General features: G+C 37.4%; 1 pseudogene; it reads right to left on the minus strand.

The window, feature by feature from the left end:
• LOC110134756 (serine/threonine-protein kinase Nek4 pseudogene) overlaps positions 1 to 17,871 on the minus strand; it is a 79,188-nt pseudogene extending 61,317 nt beyond the window's left edge.
• Positions 17,872 to 18,106: the final 235 nt, after the last annotated feature.

Raw genomic sequence — 18,106 nt, forward strand, 5'->3', positions numbered from 1 at the left:
TATTTAGTTGAATAAATGAGTGAAAGCCTTTCACAATAGCTAAGATATTAGCGCTTACTATGGGTTATCATTAAACTATAAATTATACATATAATCATTAGATCATTAGCTTTTCACTAAGTATAAATTTCCATCTCATCAGATGCTAGAAAGGCATCCCCCTCTTTATATTTAGACATATTATATGACTGATGAACATGAGTTTGAGCCAACTCTGGGAGATAGTTTGAACAGGCACACCTGGTGCTCTGTAGCTCATGGGGTCTCAAAGAGTCGGACACAAATGAGCAACTGAACAACAACAATATTATGACTTACTGTTGTCAAAATAATATGAGAAAAAGTCTTTAGAAGTCAAAGTGTGGTTTATTGCCTTCTCTTTCCTTCTGACACAGCTACTAGCAATATTTGAGTTGATGAAGTCTCCACAGACTTGTTTCTCTGAGGACGATGCAATGAAGTCTGTAGCTGCTCTGTCGTAGTGGGAACTCTCTTGTTATTCTCTGTGCCTTATAAAAACGGAGTCCTCAGCCAGCTGGCAATAGACAGATAGCATGAAGGAAAACTCTATCTCCTTGATATAAGCTACTGGAATTCTGAGATTAACTCTTATTGTCACATAACCTAGCCTATCCTGATTAACATATATGTAAGAGAGCGTCTCCTTACAATGTAAAAGGTGGGTATCTATGCCTTCATTGTTACAGATGAGGAAACTGAGGCTCAATAATGTCAAGGAGGGCTTCCCTGGTGGCTCACTGGTAAAGAATCTGTCTGCCAGTGAAGGAGATGTGGGTTCAGTCCCAGGTCCGGGAAAATCCCACATGCCACAGCACAGCTAAACCTGCGTGCCTTAAGTATTGAGCCCTTGTTCTAGAGTCTGGGAACTCCAACGACTGAGCCTGCACGCTACAAGGGCTGAGTCTGCAAGCCACAACTGCTAAAGTCTGGGTGCTGCAGAATCCATGCTCCAGAATATGAGACGCCTGCACATTGCAGCTATAGAGTAGTCCCTGCTTGCCACAACTAGAGACAAGCGCAGCATCAATGAAGATCCGGCACAAACAAAAATAAGAAAATTAATACATAATGTTAAGGAAAAGTGATGGAAATGTTGAAGTGGTATTTTATCCTTTATAGCCTAAAATGTTGGCTTCCTTCATGGCACACTAGTCCAAACACAATTGTGGAGTTCAGAAGTAGCTGTCCCAAGGATTCTTGTGTGATCTTACTAGAATACATGTCAGTGCCCAAAGCATTAGTAGAAGTTCAGCATCTCAAATTTGGAATATTTCTTACTAGAAAGATCTGAAATTTCTAAAAGTAACCATAACTTTACATCAATGGTATGTACAGATGCATATTTAAGAGAAGAGTTGCTAAACCTAGATGTCATGACTTAATTATTTTCTGTAGTGTTTAGGAAAAAAAAAATCCACATGTCACCATTTTATTACATTAAACCAAACAAGTACAATCTTGAAGATGTGTAATTTTAAAAGTTCTTAAAAACTCATGACACTTGCCTGCACTTTCTTTATGTTCAAAAATTTACATTTAAAAATCAAGTTAGATGTCTATTTTAGACTTCAGATAGTATATTATCAAAGGAACATAAAACATTTAAATAATATAGGAGGCCTTATGAGATGAATTCACATTTATTAACATAGAATAATATTAAACACTGATGTTACAGCTAGATGTTGAAAATAAACCCATAAGAGTAAAAAACATGTATTTCACTTTTTCATAAAGTTGTCTCATTCTCTGGCAAGCAATTTCAATTAGTGACTATTCAACCAAAAATCAAAGTTACCCAGATATTATAGTTCCGTAACTTAAAATTGACACTGGTAATGAGATTTCAATCTATAAATGATTAATTTGTGATCATACTCAGGCCACACTCTTAGTCAACACATGCTCAATAAATAGGTATCAAAAAACTATAGAAAATGAAAATAACTTTTATAATTCAAGGACATTCTCTTTTTTTCATATTATGTTTCCTAATATTGTAAATTAGGTGAATCTTCAATTGAACCATTGAGAGTAAGCATTAGCTTCAGGTCAAAGGATTTATACTATATCCTTACTTAAATCTTTTCTACAATTCTCAGAATCCAATTCCTGGAAGACGCTAAAAGCAAAATTCAGCTATTGGAATTCTCTCTGCAAACTGTCTCCCAAACAAGTCAGGATTCTGAATACCCATACTGATTGCCATCTAAAGGGATCTTCAATGAGAAATAGTAATGCTCTCATAAATTCTAGCTTCTTTCTATGACAGGTCAAGACAGTTGCTAGAATTACTGTTTTGCAGTATAACTAGTAAAAGTTAATATAAAATATAATAATCTAAGGATTATATATATAAAATTTAATGAGATTTTAAATTCTTCTGTTGGTCTAATATCAGTGGTCATGTAAAAGTTACTTTTGTACTTTGAATTTCTAGAAGGTGTCCATATACTAGTATAATTAAAATGTTAAATAATAAAATAACTCACTATCAATCATACTTGAAATATTATCTAATGACAAAGTAACAATTTAAAAAAAAGTGCTATGACTTTCATCCCCTTGTACCTAAAAAGCAAAACCTCAGTTTTAGAAAATTAGCAAAATGTGGTAAAGCAGAATGATAATATATTGTTGTTCAGAAAATATTTATTAATGTACAGAAAAGTAATGGAAACAAGGTTAATGGAAATAGGGAGAGAAACATCTTCTAACTGTTGAAAAGAATGCTTTGGTGTCTTTCTAAATGTTATTAAATGTTATTAAATGGCTATTATCTTGGTCATGTCTTTAAGAGAACAACTGCTTGTAGTAAAATCAGTTTAAAAAAAAGCAAGCTTTGTTAGGTTTGGTATAATCTAGAAGCAATTAAACCAAACATTCTATAATAATGTATTAAATTTAAAAAAATATTTTCCAAATCCATCACACAACTCAGTTTAATAAAACTCAGATTACAATCAAATAGAGAAATCTGATAAAATAACAATTGCCTTATGTCTTTAATCTACTTTGCTCATTGTTCTTCTCCTATCTTATATTAATTGAATTACAAAGTTTTTTCTTGTAGAAATTACTGTAGAGAAAGTAAACAGAAACTAATAAAATTTAAAGTATGAAATGGAATATGTATGTCTTGGTTATTAGATACCTACACTTTCAAATGAGCTAAACCCCTTGTATTAGGTCTTTACTCAGTTATCTCCACTTCATGGTTTCCTTTTTAACTTTTTAAAAATTTCATTTACCTTCCTAAGGTTTAAAATGCATGTGTGGAGAGAGAGAGAGAGAGAGCACTGTAGGTTAGCACAAGGTCAAATCAATTTGCTGCAGGTTAAGACAAAAGGATAAACAAGGAAGAAATCAGTGGTGTAAAATTGTATCCTGGTTGCTAACAATACTTTATTTTCTTTAGAAATAGGTCACTTATGGTGAACGGTGGAGAAAAAAAGAATAATGACCCAAATAAGAGGCACAATGCTTGCATCATTTATTGATTTATTCATTACCATTTAGAGTCATTTAATAATGGCACTATTGGTTGTTGAGTACTTACAATGTGTCAGATGCTTTCTATCTCAGGGTTATAACGACCAAGCACGGAGGCTCCTGTCAGTCTCACTGGAGTGGTGAAAACCTTAGGTTTACAGGTGTGATGTAATGTGTCCAGCTCCTAGAGTCAGTGTGTGCTGCAGCTGGGATTTGGACACAGGTTTGTCTGATTTCGATTCTGTACTCTTTTCTACTGTACTGTGATAGGCATTGCTGCTGCTGCTGCTAAGTCACTTCAGTTGTGTCCGACTCTGTGCGACCCCATAGACGGCAGCCCACCAGGCTCCCCTGTCCCTGGGATGCTCCAGGCAAGAACACTGGAGTGGGTTGCCATTTCCTTCTCCAATGCATGACAGTGAAAAGTGAAAGTGAAGTTGCTCAGTCGTGTCCGACTCTTAGCGACCCCATGGACCACAGCCTACCAGGATCCTCCGTCCATGGGATTTTCCAGGCATTAGTGATCAGCAAATTTTTCTCAAATTCTTAGGAAGGAAAGCACAAAAATTTAAGAAAGAAAAATAGTGTTGGTACAGAAAAGAAGCAAATACCTCTGAAATCTGGCCTATAAATCATGCAAATGCAATATTGGAGATGATTCTCATGTCACACGGAACTTCATCATAATGCAATATGTGGTCAAAATTCTAGTTCAAATTAAATAGATATATGGATACAGAAGAGGTTAAAAAACAATGGATCACCCTGTACATGAATCGGCCTTGCAATAAATCAATGCAAGAAGAGTAATCTAGAATAATGATTTCTGGTTGGTTTTGGCACTAGTAAAACATTGAAAATCTTAAAAAGAACAACTGGAAGTACTTTCGAAACTGTACTCATTGATCCAAAAATATTTTATTTTTCCTTTATCTACTCGTTAATCTCCTGTACATTCTAATACAAGTTCTAATATTCTAATGAGGTGGCAGTGACCTTGATTTCTGAGCAGGTGACTTTGTGTGAGCTGTCATAGATCTTGGAATTACAAGGAGAGTGAGGCAAAGCAGTATAGTTGGTATGTGTTTATACTTAAATAGATACTTATTTTATTTCCATACTCAAAAAAGTTGAGGCACAGAGAGAAAGAAAATGACGTGACAAAGATCTCCTAACTATTAAACATCTGAAGGTTTAAGTCAATATTTACCTAGCCAAAAAGAACAAGCTACATTTACTATACTGCTGAGTCCATTCAAAGAAGAAAACATTCCCATTCTCTCTAATAAAATTAAATAAGCAAATTAAAAATCATAGAAAGAATCAAAGAATATAGAAACAGAACTGATCACTTTCCTCTTTTGTAGTCCTCTCTTGATCTTCTATGTATTCTGTAAAACTTGGCACCAGAGGTCACTGCCAGCAACAAGATATACATTTTAAGTAATAATGATTTAAGATAGAGTAAAGAAAACCTCTTGATGATTTTGACTGTAGACTTCCGTGGTGGCTCAGTAGTGAAGAATCTACCTGCGTTGCAGGAGACACTGGTTGGCTCCCTGGGTCAGGAAAATCCTCAGTAGAAGGAAATGGCTACCTACTCCAGTATCCTTGCCTGGGAAATCCCATGGACAGAGAAACCTGGTGGGCTACAATCCATGGGATCACAATGAGTTGGACATGACTGAGCGACTAATACACACACACACACACAGGCACACACACACATTCTGTAATAAGCATATGGTATGCAGAAGAAAAATAATAGGCTTTCTCTTTTCTGTTATCTTCTTTGACAGTATACAAGAAATATATTTTTCTATTTTGTCCTGATCACTAGGAAGCTTAGAACTAACTGTTGGGCTTTTGTCTTTTATTATCTTTGTTTGTGTGTTTATGCGGGTGCGTGTATTTTTATTCTAACGTACCAAAAATAATTTTAGCACTTGGTTTGGTACAAACTTGCAAAATAAACATGTGAGAAATGTTTGGTGTTATAACAGATGCTCATTTTTAAACATCCTTCATTAATGTATTTTATTAAAAGATGTTTTAAGGCAGCTCACTTTTTTCCCTCTTGGCCATTGATGTGATTAACTTAAAGTTATGTACACGCTAAGTTTTTCTTATATTAACTTTCCTCTTCTTTCTCCTCTAAAGGTTTAGAAACTATGTTTATTACAAAAAAATATTTTACAGACATTTTAACATCCTAAAGGATATTTTTATGTTATTACTACTACTATCTGACAATGAACTAAGTTTACATGTTTTGCTGAGGTGCCATAGTTACAATTAATCTTAAGTAGAATATATATGGTGGTTTTATTTTACTTCTTAAAGGGCTATATTGTACACAACAAAATTACCACAGAGAATTGATAAGTAGCATTTAATTAGAAGATGACAGGCTGATCTTAAAGACTGCAGTATCTAAGTCTCAAAGACATAAAGATTCTTGAGAAAAAAATATATATATATAACATAATAGGTAAAACAGTAGCATATTTATTTAGATTATTTAAACATGGGGACAAATGAAGGAGAGGTTATTGGCACTTGAAGTATTCATGGATAGTCGTGGCTAACAGCAGGTTAAAGGTTTGATTTCCTCTGCTCAACCCCCATCTTTCCTGCCTTACTCTGATAGACAGCACAGCCTGAAGCAAAGATTTCAGCATGTCTATTTTACTAAAAAAAACAGAAGTAAGAGGAAAACAATCAAAAAAAAAAAAAGGGAGAGTAAATATAAGAATGTGTTACTAAGATGGTCTTTAAACTCTTGAGATAAACTTCCAAAAGATAAGCAAAATTTTCTCAAGACACTTATTTCTGGAATTTGAAATGTTAACTTTGGCTGTAATCTCTTAATGATTAAGTTTCACCTACTGGACTGTGATTTAGCTTTCATTTCTGGGTTGCTTGCATGGAGTCCCTGAACAGACCAACAGTATCTTTCTCATCAGGGAGTAGAAGAGCTCCAAAATAGGAGATCAATGGTTTTCAGAACATCCATAAGTTGAGCCACTGTTGGATTGTGCCTCGTGACTCTTTTCAGAATCTTCTCAGAATAGGTTATCACAATAACAGCTTAGTCTAGAACAGTCAGTGGTTCCAGAGATAATGAGGCTGAGATGATCTGCAATAACATGTAAGAAGTATCTATCTGACTGACCAGTTCTCAAATCTACTAATTCTCACCTCAGTATCCAGGTACTTAAAACAACATGATACCTCCATAGTTGTGACATGTAAGTCTAGTTAGTCACAGAATCTCATTTAAGGACAACATTTCCTTTAAGTCAGCTTATCTGTGAAGCATGCCTGATTTTATATTTATTCTACATAGTTGTTCACAGGAAATACTACCAGAAGGCTAACCCTAACCTTGAGGGAGAAATGTGAATGAAATAGAGGTAAGATGATAGTAAAGGCACAGGATTTCTGGCCATCAGTTCTACGAATATTCTCATGATTTCTACATCCGCTCAGCTCAGATCCAATATAACAAGTCCCTCATATGATGGGTTGCTACTTTACACACTCAAACTTACAACTGAGCCTGTCTAATAATACCCAAGTTAGGATAAATAGATATTGTTACATAAGCATTTGGTGTGCAATAGTCAGGACACCTTGCTGCTATGGCCTAGTAATATATTAGGAATTAATGTTTTCAATGATATTTAATATCTCAGTTGTGGAAACCTTGACCTTGTTCTATAGGATAGGAATCTACATGCTAATTTTCCTGCTGGGGCATGTCAGAGATTCAGTGTAACATCCTAAATGTGCCAGATACATTTAGCACTCTGACATCTCTGGGTCAAAGCAGGATGCACCAGGGTCTTCATTCACTACAGAATACTTGTAGCCCTACCAAAAACAGCATGTTTTCAGAGTCATAACAATATTCTCTTCAAAACAATAGAATGGGAAAGACTAGAGATCTCTTCAAGAAAATTATACGAAGGGAACATTTCATACAAAGATGGACACAATAAATGACAGAAACGGTATGGACCTAACAGAAGCAGAAGATATTATGAAGAGGTAGTGAGAATACAAAGAGGAACTGTACAGAAAAGATCTTAATGACCCAGAAGACCACGACAGTGTGGTCACTCACCTAGAGCCAGATGTCCTGGAGTGTGAAGTCAAGTCGGCCTTAGGAAGCACGACTACAAACAAAGCTAGTGGAGGTGATGGAATTCCAGCTGAGCTATTTCAAATCCTAAAAGATGATGCTGTAAAAGTGCTGTATTCTATATGTTAGCAAATTTAGAAAACTCAGCAGTTTCCACAGCACTGGAAAATGTCAGTTTTCATTCCAATCCCAAAGAAGGGCAATTCCAAAGAATGTTCAAACTATCAGAGAACTGCTTTCCTTTCACATGCTAGCAAGGTAATGCTCAAAATCCTTCCACCTAGGCTTCAACAGTACATGAACTGAGAACTTTCAGATGTACAAGATAGATGTAGAAAAGACAGAGAAACCAGAGATCAAATTGATAACAATCATTGGATGATCAAAAAAGCAAGAGAGTTTCAGAAAAACATCTACTGCTTTATCGACTATGCCAAACCTTTTGACTGTGTGGATCACAACAACCTGTGGAAAACTTAGAGATGGGAGTACCAGACCACCTTACCTGCTTCCTGAGATACCTGTATTCAGGTCAAGAAGGAATAGTTAGAACCAGACATGGAAGAACAGACTCATTTCAAATTGGGAAAGGAGTATGTCAAGACTGTATACTGTTACTCTGATTATTTAACTTATCTGCAGAGTATATAATGTGAAATGCCAGGCTGGATGAAGGTTAAGCTGGAATTAAGATTGTCGGAAGAAATATCAGCAACTTCAGATATTCAGATGGCACTGCTTGAATGGCAGAAAGCAAAGAGGAACTAAAGAACCTCTTGATAAAGGTGAAAAAGAAGAGTGAAAAAGCTGGCTTAAAACTCAACATTCATGAAATGAAGATCATGACATTTGGTCTTATCATTTCATGGCAAATAGATGGGGAAACAATGGAAACAGTGACAGACTTCATTTTCTTGGGCTCCAAAATCACTGCAAATGGTAACTGCAGCATGGAATTAAAATACACTTGCTCCTTGGAATAAAACTATGACAAACCTAGACAGCATATTAAAAAGCAGAGAGACATCACTTTACCAACAAAGGTCCATCTAGTCAAAGCTATGGTTTTTCCAGTAGTCATGTATGGATGTGAGAGTTGGAAAATAAAAAAATAATGAGTGCTGAAGAATTGATGTGTTTGAATCGTGGTGCTGGAGAAGACTCTTAGAGTCCCTTGGACAGCAGGGAGATCACCAGTCAATCCTAAAAGAAATCAACCTGAATATTCATTGGAAGGACTGATGCTGAAACTGAAGCTCCAGTAATTTGACCACCTGATACAAAAAGCAGGCAAAGACCCTGATAATGGGAAGGACTGAAGACAAGAAGAGAATGGGGGAAACAGAGGATGAGATGACTGGATGGAATTATTGACTCAATGGACATGAAGTTTGAACGAAGTCTGGGAGAGAGTGAAGGACAGGGAAGCCTGGCATGCTGCAGTCAATGGGGTTGCAAAATGTTGGACATGACTGAGCTACTGAATAACAAAAACTATATTCTAAAGGGTGCTAAATGCTCTCTCAAAAACCCAGAGGCCCACCAAGCACTGTGATTAGGAAATGTGAGGTGTAATAAATGTTTACTCACCTTTGAAAAATGTTTAGATATTCTCCAGTTGCCTTGAACCCCTAATATATTCCCTTATATGGCAGGCTTCTGTTATAATCTTCAACAGGTTTTCTTTCAACCTCTGGCATTCTGGGGTCTTCCTAGGGCATATAGAACACTTGTTAGTTCCATATCATTGAGTTCAATTAGCCTGATACATCATTATAGTAGACCAGCATGATGTTCTGCAGAATAGCAAGAGGATCAGTCTTCTGCAGAGTGTATCATGAACATGAGCCTGAGCATTAATATAGCCCTGGGGCAATCAGTGAATGTATACCACTGCCCCTACTATGTGATGACAAACTGCTTTTGCTTCTTCTTGTTGTCAGAAATCAAGGAGAATGCATTTCCAAACAAATTCCTGTGTGACAAGTGTATGGTATTGCATCAATAAAAATATCACATCACATAGCAGTTGCAGTTGGGGCTACATCCTGGGTAAATCTAACATAGTCTGTCCACAAGTGAGTGAAGTCGCTCAGTCGTGTCCGACTCTTTGTGACCCTGTGGAGTGTAGCCCACCAGGCTCCTCTGTCCATGGGATTCTCCAGGCAAGACTACTGGAGTAGGTTGCCATTTCTTTCTCCAGGGGATCTTCCTGACCCAGGGATAGAACTCAAGTCTCCCACATTGCAGGCAGACACTTTAACCTCTGAGCCACCAGGGAAGCCCAGTCTGTCCATAGTCATCTACAAATCAGGATCATTTTTTTCTATTGACTCTTTTTTTTTTAGCAGCTCAGTAGGTGCATTGAATGGGGATATTACATGAGCCAGTATCCCTGCATTGTTTCAGTATTTGATGGTGGTGCTTATCATTGTAATTCCTCTTGCAATATAGCATTGTTTTTTATATATCTTCCAAGATACAGGAGGGTTTTTCCTTGGCTTTTTTAAAACTACAATGGCTTGTACTCCACAGAGCATAAATCCATGTGAAGATTCTTCCAGATGAGTATGACACACTTAATTATCCACTTGGGGACATAGAAATAACTGTAAGGTAGTTGTGCGGGCATGTTGGAATCGTTGAACTGTGAGACAGTCAGACAAACCTGAGCTCCTGATCCTCCACTCATGGTATTTCAGTTCCTCTATCATCAATCTTAGTTTATATCCTTATGTAATAGTTCTTAAAATATCTGTCATTCTTCTTGCCCAAAATATAGTTTTCCTAGTATTAAGCAAGTCATTTCTAGAAAAGATATGGGAATATTTACCTAACTTACTTGTAGAGATTTTACACAGTCCATTCTCAAAGAGATCTAGACTTCCCTTCAATCAATGGCTTCTAGGTCTGTGAATGACTTAAGTCTAGAATTTTTGTGAGGAATCCCAATACTCCATTATGATGGTTGATGTAAGACACCAGTTCACAAGATCTCATTTTATTTATTTCATTTATTATATAGTTCACATAACACACTATTCTGCTTATCATCTAACTTTCCTCAAGGATACCAAGATTTATTTGCTATCATCACAGATACCTGTGTATTAAGACACCCTGATTTCAACTCTAGAAATATTACCTATTAGAGTAATTAAATCTATCTGTCTCTGATTATTAAACACTCTCACTTATATTCTTCCTCTCCAGCATCCTATTATTTCTATGTGTCCTGGAAAGCACAGTTTCACGGCAACATTTCCCACTGTCCTTCAAACCCTATATGGATAGGGAACATCACATTTCTTAAGGATGTTGGTTCCTTTTTCACACCCTGCCAGTACTTTATTCCACGTAGCTTCAATGAAGGAAATGGTCTCTGGGAATACTTTAAGAAAGTAGTTTGATAGTGCATTCTTAAGTTGCACATCCAAGTGTATTCTAAACTTTGCCACTTCCTTGAATATTTTTTCCTCCTGCATAATTTGGCAGGGAAGTTCTGAAGTCCTTACCTCATTTTCTCTAGGTTATTATTGTGTCCAAGTTTTGAAGAATTATCTCCGCAGATTATGAGGACTGACTCTACTTCTTGACAGAATATTGACTTTCAATTTACGAGTGAGTGTTTCAAATTCAATAAATTCTCATTTATTATATTGTTTGCTTTGGTGTGCTGCCCAGTTCCCCACTCAGGATTGAGGTATGATTTTTCCAGCTTTGGCAGTCTTGGTTGATGCCTCGCAGCTGCATCTGCTTCTGAGAACTGCCCACGGCCACGGGGAGTTACCTCAAACAAATTCCTCTCCCTCGAGGGATCAGCCCACATCAAATGAGTGGTCTGTGAAGAAATTCAAAGGTTTTTTCCCTTGATTCAACTCCAGACAACTTTGATGGTCACTCAACTCCAGAGCAACATGTGGCACTTCTTTAAGGGCAATAGCAGTTAGCTTCTCTGCTTACCCAACCCTGTTCTCTTCACCCTTTATAAGTGATGCTTCCAAGACTGGTCCTCAAAAAATCTCTTGCATGCAAATCTCCATCTCAGAGCCTGTTTCCCAGGGAAGTCAATCTAAGACGCCTGTCAAGCCTTATATTCTTTCACCCTGCTCTAATACTTTAAACACCCACTGCACAATTATTCCCCAGTTCCTACTCTATACCCATAAATGAGGTCCTACAATTCCAATTTTTAATTAAATAACTTTCTTCAGGGGGAAATACTGAAATTTTATGCTTTGTAATAAGCCTAGAAAGAATAAATGTTGCTGGGACAGCTCCCGAGGAGCACAAGCAATATTGGGGGGAGGCATTTGCCTCTGTGAGGTGCATGGGCTTCACACTGGGAAAAAAACCTCTCTTCTGTCACAGGAAAGGAACTGCTTGTGCCTTATTCAGGGGAATACAGAGTTTAAGATACTCAGTTCAGTCCACACAAATGCCCCCAATCCAATTCTCAAAATTTTGCTCTTTTCAACCGAAGTCCTGAACTAAATAGATGAGATCTCTCAAGGCAACATATTCAGTCTCCTTTGTAGCTCTGTCACACTTAAAATTAAATCTGGGGACTCACTTTCTGCAGAGTGCCCTGGACTCAGAGATATTGAGTCTGCATAATGAAGCCATGGAGGCCCTCTGGCTTTCACAGAGTGCCTCAAGTTGGCAACTGGCTGTTCTAAGCCTATCATTTTCTCTTTCAAAGCTTCCAATATCATTAACAAAAGCCAGCCCAATCCACAGTCCCTATAATTATCATTGTCCCCATATCATATAAGCAATACAGCCACTGCACATCCTAAAGTCTTATCTTCCACCTGCACCTTATCCCAATTAACCGCAAGGGAAAGCCTTAGTAATCGTGATGTCACGGCATTCCTGAGCTAATCACCAGTTCCTCTTGGCACTAGCAATGGGATTCTTATTGCTGTGAGAATGGTCAGTAATGCAGTTTTCAATGTATTTCCCTAAGGGTCCACTTTCTGGGGTCATTTCTGATACCAACTGTTTTAGACTAAGTTTCTTAGAAACAGAGCCTGAAACAAAGGCTTACATGTTAAGATTGTATTCAAGAGTACAATCCTGGGGAGCAAGGGTGAGGGCAAAGGGAAGTAAGACAGAGAAACAGGGAAAGCTGATAACTGGTGCCCTCCAAGCTGACCACTACATGCTATTCTGTGATTGAATGCTTGATCTTATGGAAGTACCTCCCAAGAAGACTTATGAATGACTGCTTCTCAGGACAGGCTATGCATGGCAGAGGACTGGAAAAGAACTTATTCTCTTCTTTCAGCTATTTCCTGTTAGTCAAAGATTCACCTTCAAGATTATAATCTCTTCCCATTTCCAAGCTGCTTAGGTGTAGGCACCAAATGATCCCATGGTATCTTTTGCCTCAGTGTCAACAAGGACTTTGAGCAAAGGACAAAAGTTCTGCATATGTTCCATGAAGAAAGGAATGATGTTGCTGTAGTCATCTGAATTTGCTCAGAATTCACACAAAGATCTCTGTGGCTATGGCCCAGGCAAGTCGAAGGCCTCTGGAATAGGTGAAGCAAAGAAGCTATGAAAGGAAACTTAAATGGCATCTGATAAAATTACTTACTAGCTTGGTGACCTTTTAAAATTTACTTTATCCCTTTGACTCAGTTGCTTCCTCTATAGCATGGAACTAATAATTGTATAGCATTAACTGGTTGCTCTATGAATTATAAGATATCTTATTTGTAAACATTTTTCACAGTTCTTGGACCAAACAGCAGTGTATTAATTGTTATTTCTATTTTCATGTAGGAAACTTTTTGCAATCTAAATAAAAACTTGAAATATTCTAGTTATTATTCAACCTCCTCATAAAGGACCAAATACACAGAGTATCAGAAAAAATGATTTTAGAGGCATCTGGGTTTTTTTATGTCATGAAGATGTGAGAGAAATATCAGTAAAATATTGATCCTGAATATGGTTTCCTATTTTAATTTAAAAATAGAAATAACTAACTTACAATATAACCAATGCAAAAGAAGTTTTCTTCTCCTACCAGAGAAAGACATAGCCACAGTTTTTTATAGATGCAATTTAGACTAGAACTGATTGTAAACTAGTATCCATCCTTAGAGACTCTTTCAAGATTAAGACACCTATTCATATGCACATTATAGTGCAGATAGATGGTTTTGCCTTTTGGTGTGTAGTATGTCTTATTTCTCCTATCAGCAACATAATTTACTTGTAAGAAACACTGTCCTATAACTAGATTAAGTCATTTTGGAAAGATAACCATATTCTTGGACCAAGGTTGGGATGTTGATGCTAGTCTGGCCAATCCATGTATTCAATTTCTTATGGTGATTGATTGAGGAAGGGTCACATGACCTGAGTCAGTTCAATAAGTATCAATCTAAAAATATGTTAGAAACATTATTTATCAGGCTTATTAAGAATACAGATATGAGCCTTGTGCATACCTTTCCTCTATGTTGGAAATTTCTCTCTGAATTATGCTAACAAAGGGAATGCAGGGTCCTATTTTTGTCCAAAGCGGGGGGGAGAAAAAACAACTAGGGGTGGGTGGTGAATTTTGATGACAATTTTGGAGGCCTGGGTTCTAACCAAACTTAAAGCTTTTATTATTATTAGATCATGTGGATATCACTATTAATACTATTAATACCACTGGTACTACTCTGATTTAGTCTTCTGTTACAGTCAGATGTATATCAGTTCATTTTTTGTATATTTTGCTTCATTAGTTTTAATAAACGTACTATAGTAAAAGAAGATATTAATAGTAAGGGGCATTGAATGTGGGGTATATAGAACTCTTTGTACTATCTTTGCAACTTTTCTATAAACCTAAAACTAATATCATATATAATAAAAATCTACTTCTCTGTACCACACTGTACAAGGTAAATAGATCCTATTGCTAATAAATCTGTGCCTGAGAAGCTCAAGGACATCACATCTCTAATATTCATACTTGGGGAACTTCTGCTCCTTGAATATATAGATAGAAAATCTTTACAATAGAAGTCCATATGGTCAGTTTTGAGCGAAAACTTTTCAATGAAGAGGATGAAAAAGATAGCTTTTCAATCAACCATTCGGATTTATGACTGGAAAACAGTGATCAACATTATACCTTTTTTTTCTAGTCGTTTTAATGTTTGTTCTATTTGCACTGTAAGATATTAAAACTAGAAGTATGTTCCTTATTTTTACTTTCTCTATCAATCTTGTTTCAATCAAGATATACAAACATAAATCTGGAGAAAATCATAATTCAAAAACATGCATGCACCCCAGTGTTCACTGCAGAACTGTTTATAGTAGCCAAGATAGAGAAGCAATCTAAACAACCATCAGCAGGTGAATGGGTAATGAAGATGTGGTGTATATATACAATGGAATACTACTGAGCTATAAAAATAATGAAATATGTCATTTGCAGCAACATAGAAGAAGCTAGAGATTATTATACTAAGTGAAGTAAGTCAGGCAAAGACAAATATCATATGATGTCACTTGTATGTATAATCTTTAAAAAAAGGACAAATTAAATTATATGTAAAACAGAAACAGAGCCATGGATATAAAAAACAAACTTATGGTTACTAAAGCGTAAACTGCAGACCAGGGGAGAACAAATGAGGAGTTTGGAATTAGCAGATACAAACTAACAGATAAACAACAAGGTCCTACTGTATAGCATAGGAAAAGATAGTAAACTGATATTCTAAATAAAATGTTATTTTCTTTTGTAAGCTTGCTTCATTATTACTGTTTCATCCTTTTTTTTCTTTTTTTCCCTATTAAAGAAAGACCCACAAGTTGAATGGCCTCCAGTCACTGTTATAGGTTTGTTTGTTTTTGTTTAAGCCAAAAACCTTTGAAAATAGTTTGATTCTGGCAGACTAGATAAATTCTCAAAATCATATTTTTTAAAAAAATCATGAACTGGTGAGCTTTCACAGTGTAAGACATACTTTTCACCCAAGTGCTTGTGCAAATGTACCTCTCTTTCCAATTCAGCATCCTCTCCAAAAATATCATACACATGCTCTAGAAGCTGAATGCACAGGCCCTGAGTTACATCAGTTCTCAAGGCTTCAATCATTCTTCTGATTTTTTCAGAACCTGGCAGGGTGGCTGCATATAGTTCTTTAAAGTGGAGTTCCTCTGCCTCTCCTGCAGCTTTCCCATGAGATATCACCAAATCTCAGTATTTTTGATGAAGTTTAGATTCTGACACTGAATCTGGTATTGGGAGATCTTCACAGCTCTCTTTAGAGCCCAGATTTAAGGTCTGAGTCATCATTTGTACCAGTCACTCATTTCCTTTGTATGACCACTCGTCTGAGACCAGCAGGGCCAGAGGAACCACAAGAGGAAGGTCACCCCGGTCCTGCTCCATGCTTGTCTTCTGACTGCAGCATTGCTCAGGAAAGGAAACTCACATATTGTCTCTCTGAGGAGCTTTCCTCACTGAAGGGCCTGAGAGCAAGGTTTCGTCTTGCGACTGCTTTAGTTACCTTCCCTCTCTTGCTGATAATGGTTGGTCCTTTGATGATGTTGTCTCACTGCTCCTGGAACTGCTCACAGATCCAGCGACCACTCTACTTTGGCTTTCAGCATCTTTTTGTGTTGATATGACATCCAATTTTCCAACAGTGGGAAGAGAAGGCAAAAGATGAGGAGGGTCTCTTGGAACTGTCTTTTCCCCATTGTGCTCAATAGGTTGGTTCTCTTTCCTTCTGCAGCTACTGTCAAGACAGGGAAGGTTCAGACCCAGAGCTGCATGGCTGTAAACCTGGGTGGATTCTATCCTGTTTTCCTATAACGCATTCACCAGCAACTTGATTCTCGTCCTTTGGTAAATCTTGGTCTTTGTTTAGGGTCTGCAGAGGCTTCACTGTCTCATTCATTATTCCAGTGACATACTCAGAGGGCCATGTGGAAATTCAGGTTTCAGGTTGAACACTGGATTTAGTGTTATTATTCAGATTCTCCTTCACTTGAGAAATATTACATTTACCTTCTAGCTTATTAGAGGCATCTGAGTGTCTTGGTTGATTCTCTTGAACTTGCTTTCATCCATTGAGTTTAACCTTTCTTCGAGAAAGATGTTAATATTCACCCTAAAATCACAGCTAGTGATTCTGCAGTACTGCTTTTGTAGTTTGTGGTTTGTAGTCATGGTCTCTCAGACTTGTGGGTGTCTTCAAAGGGCCAATGGCCATGGGTTTCTCTTGGGACAAACATTTGTCTTCACCTATTACATATGCCTTGGAGCTCTCAGAAGAGTGTGATTGAGGGTGAGCTACTTCATGACTTAATTCAATCTTTCCAGAAAGCACTGTAGCTACAGGCTTGAATTTAGAGTCACCATTTTTAATGTTATTTTGGGTTTTTTTTTGGCTTTGTGGCCTCCAAAAACAAAGAAATTTGGTGCTTTATGTAAAGCTGTCTCAGGAATGCTCCTCACAGAAGGTTTTTCTTCAGGCTTCTTGTCCAGCATGGTTCTTATCAATTCTATCAACTCTGGGCTATAATCTTTCAACATCAGTGGCAGTTCTTTCAATAATCCAATAAACCAAAGAATTCATGTCTTTTGCATTGAAAGCATGCTTCCAGGATTGCCATTTCATAAACACAGCATCTCATAGCCCAAATATCACACTTCTAGTTTTAGGGTTTGTTTAAGAACAATTCAGGGCTCATGTATGTGCCAATAAGTGTTCCAGCCATGCCACAGTGGTTCTCAAGCACTCAGGAAATCCCTAATTCACCCTCTTTGATGACGTTTTGCTCTTGTTAGGAAGACATTTTGAGCTTGCAGAGCTCGATGAAGGAAGTATTTTTCATGTAAATACTGCAGGGCCATGAGAATCTGAACAAACCACTCTACCACCAAAGTGATAATGAAAGTGTCTGTCACTCAATCATGTCCAACTCTTTGTGACCCCATGGACTGTAGCCCACCAGGCTCCTCTGTCCATGGGATTCTCCAGGCAACAATACTGGAGTGGGTTGCCATTCCCTTCTCCAGGGGATCTTTCTGACCCAGGGATCAAACCTGGGTCTACTGCATTGCAGACAGATTCTTTACCATCTGAGCCACCAGGGAAGCCCACCACTAAACTCTCAGGCAGACGCTTCCCCTTCTGCTCTTAGAATTTTTGGAACAGAGCACCTCCTTTGCAGAAGCCCATGACGATGTTCAACAGATGCTCCCCTCCCTCCCATGGCTCTTTGTAGGTGATAGCATTGGGTCCTTCAGCTGAGACAAGAGCTGAGTTTTCTGTTCAGCCACTTGATGCTCTCAGCTGAGGCATTTTGGAGCTTCAGCTTTTTGATGACATACTGCCATTCCCTCTGATCTCTCACAGTCTCTTCCCCATACTGATCCCACCCACAGTCAGGACACTGAGATGTCAGAGACCATAT

The sequence above is a fragment of the Odocoileus virginianus genome, chromosome 18, assembly GCF_023699985.2.
Source record: "Odocoileus virginianus isolate 20LAN1187 ecotype Illinois chromosome 18, Ovbor_1.2, whole genome shotgun sequence".
Classification (NCBI taxonomy): Eukaryota; Metazoa; Chordata; class Mammalia; order Artiodactyla; family Cervidae; genus Odocoileus; species Odocoileus virginianus.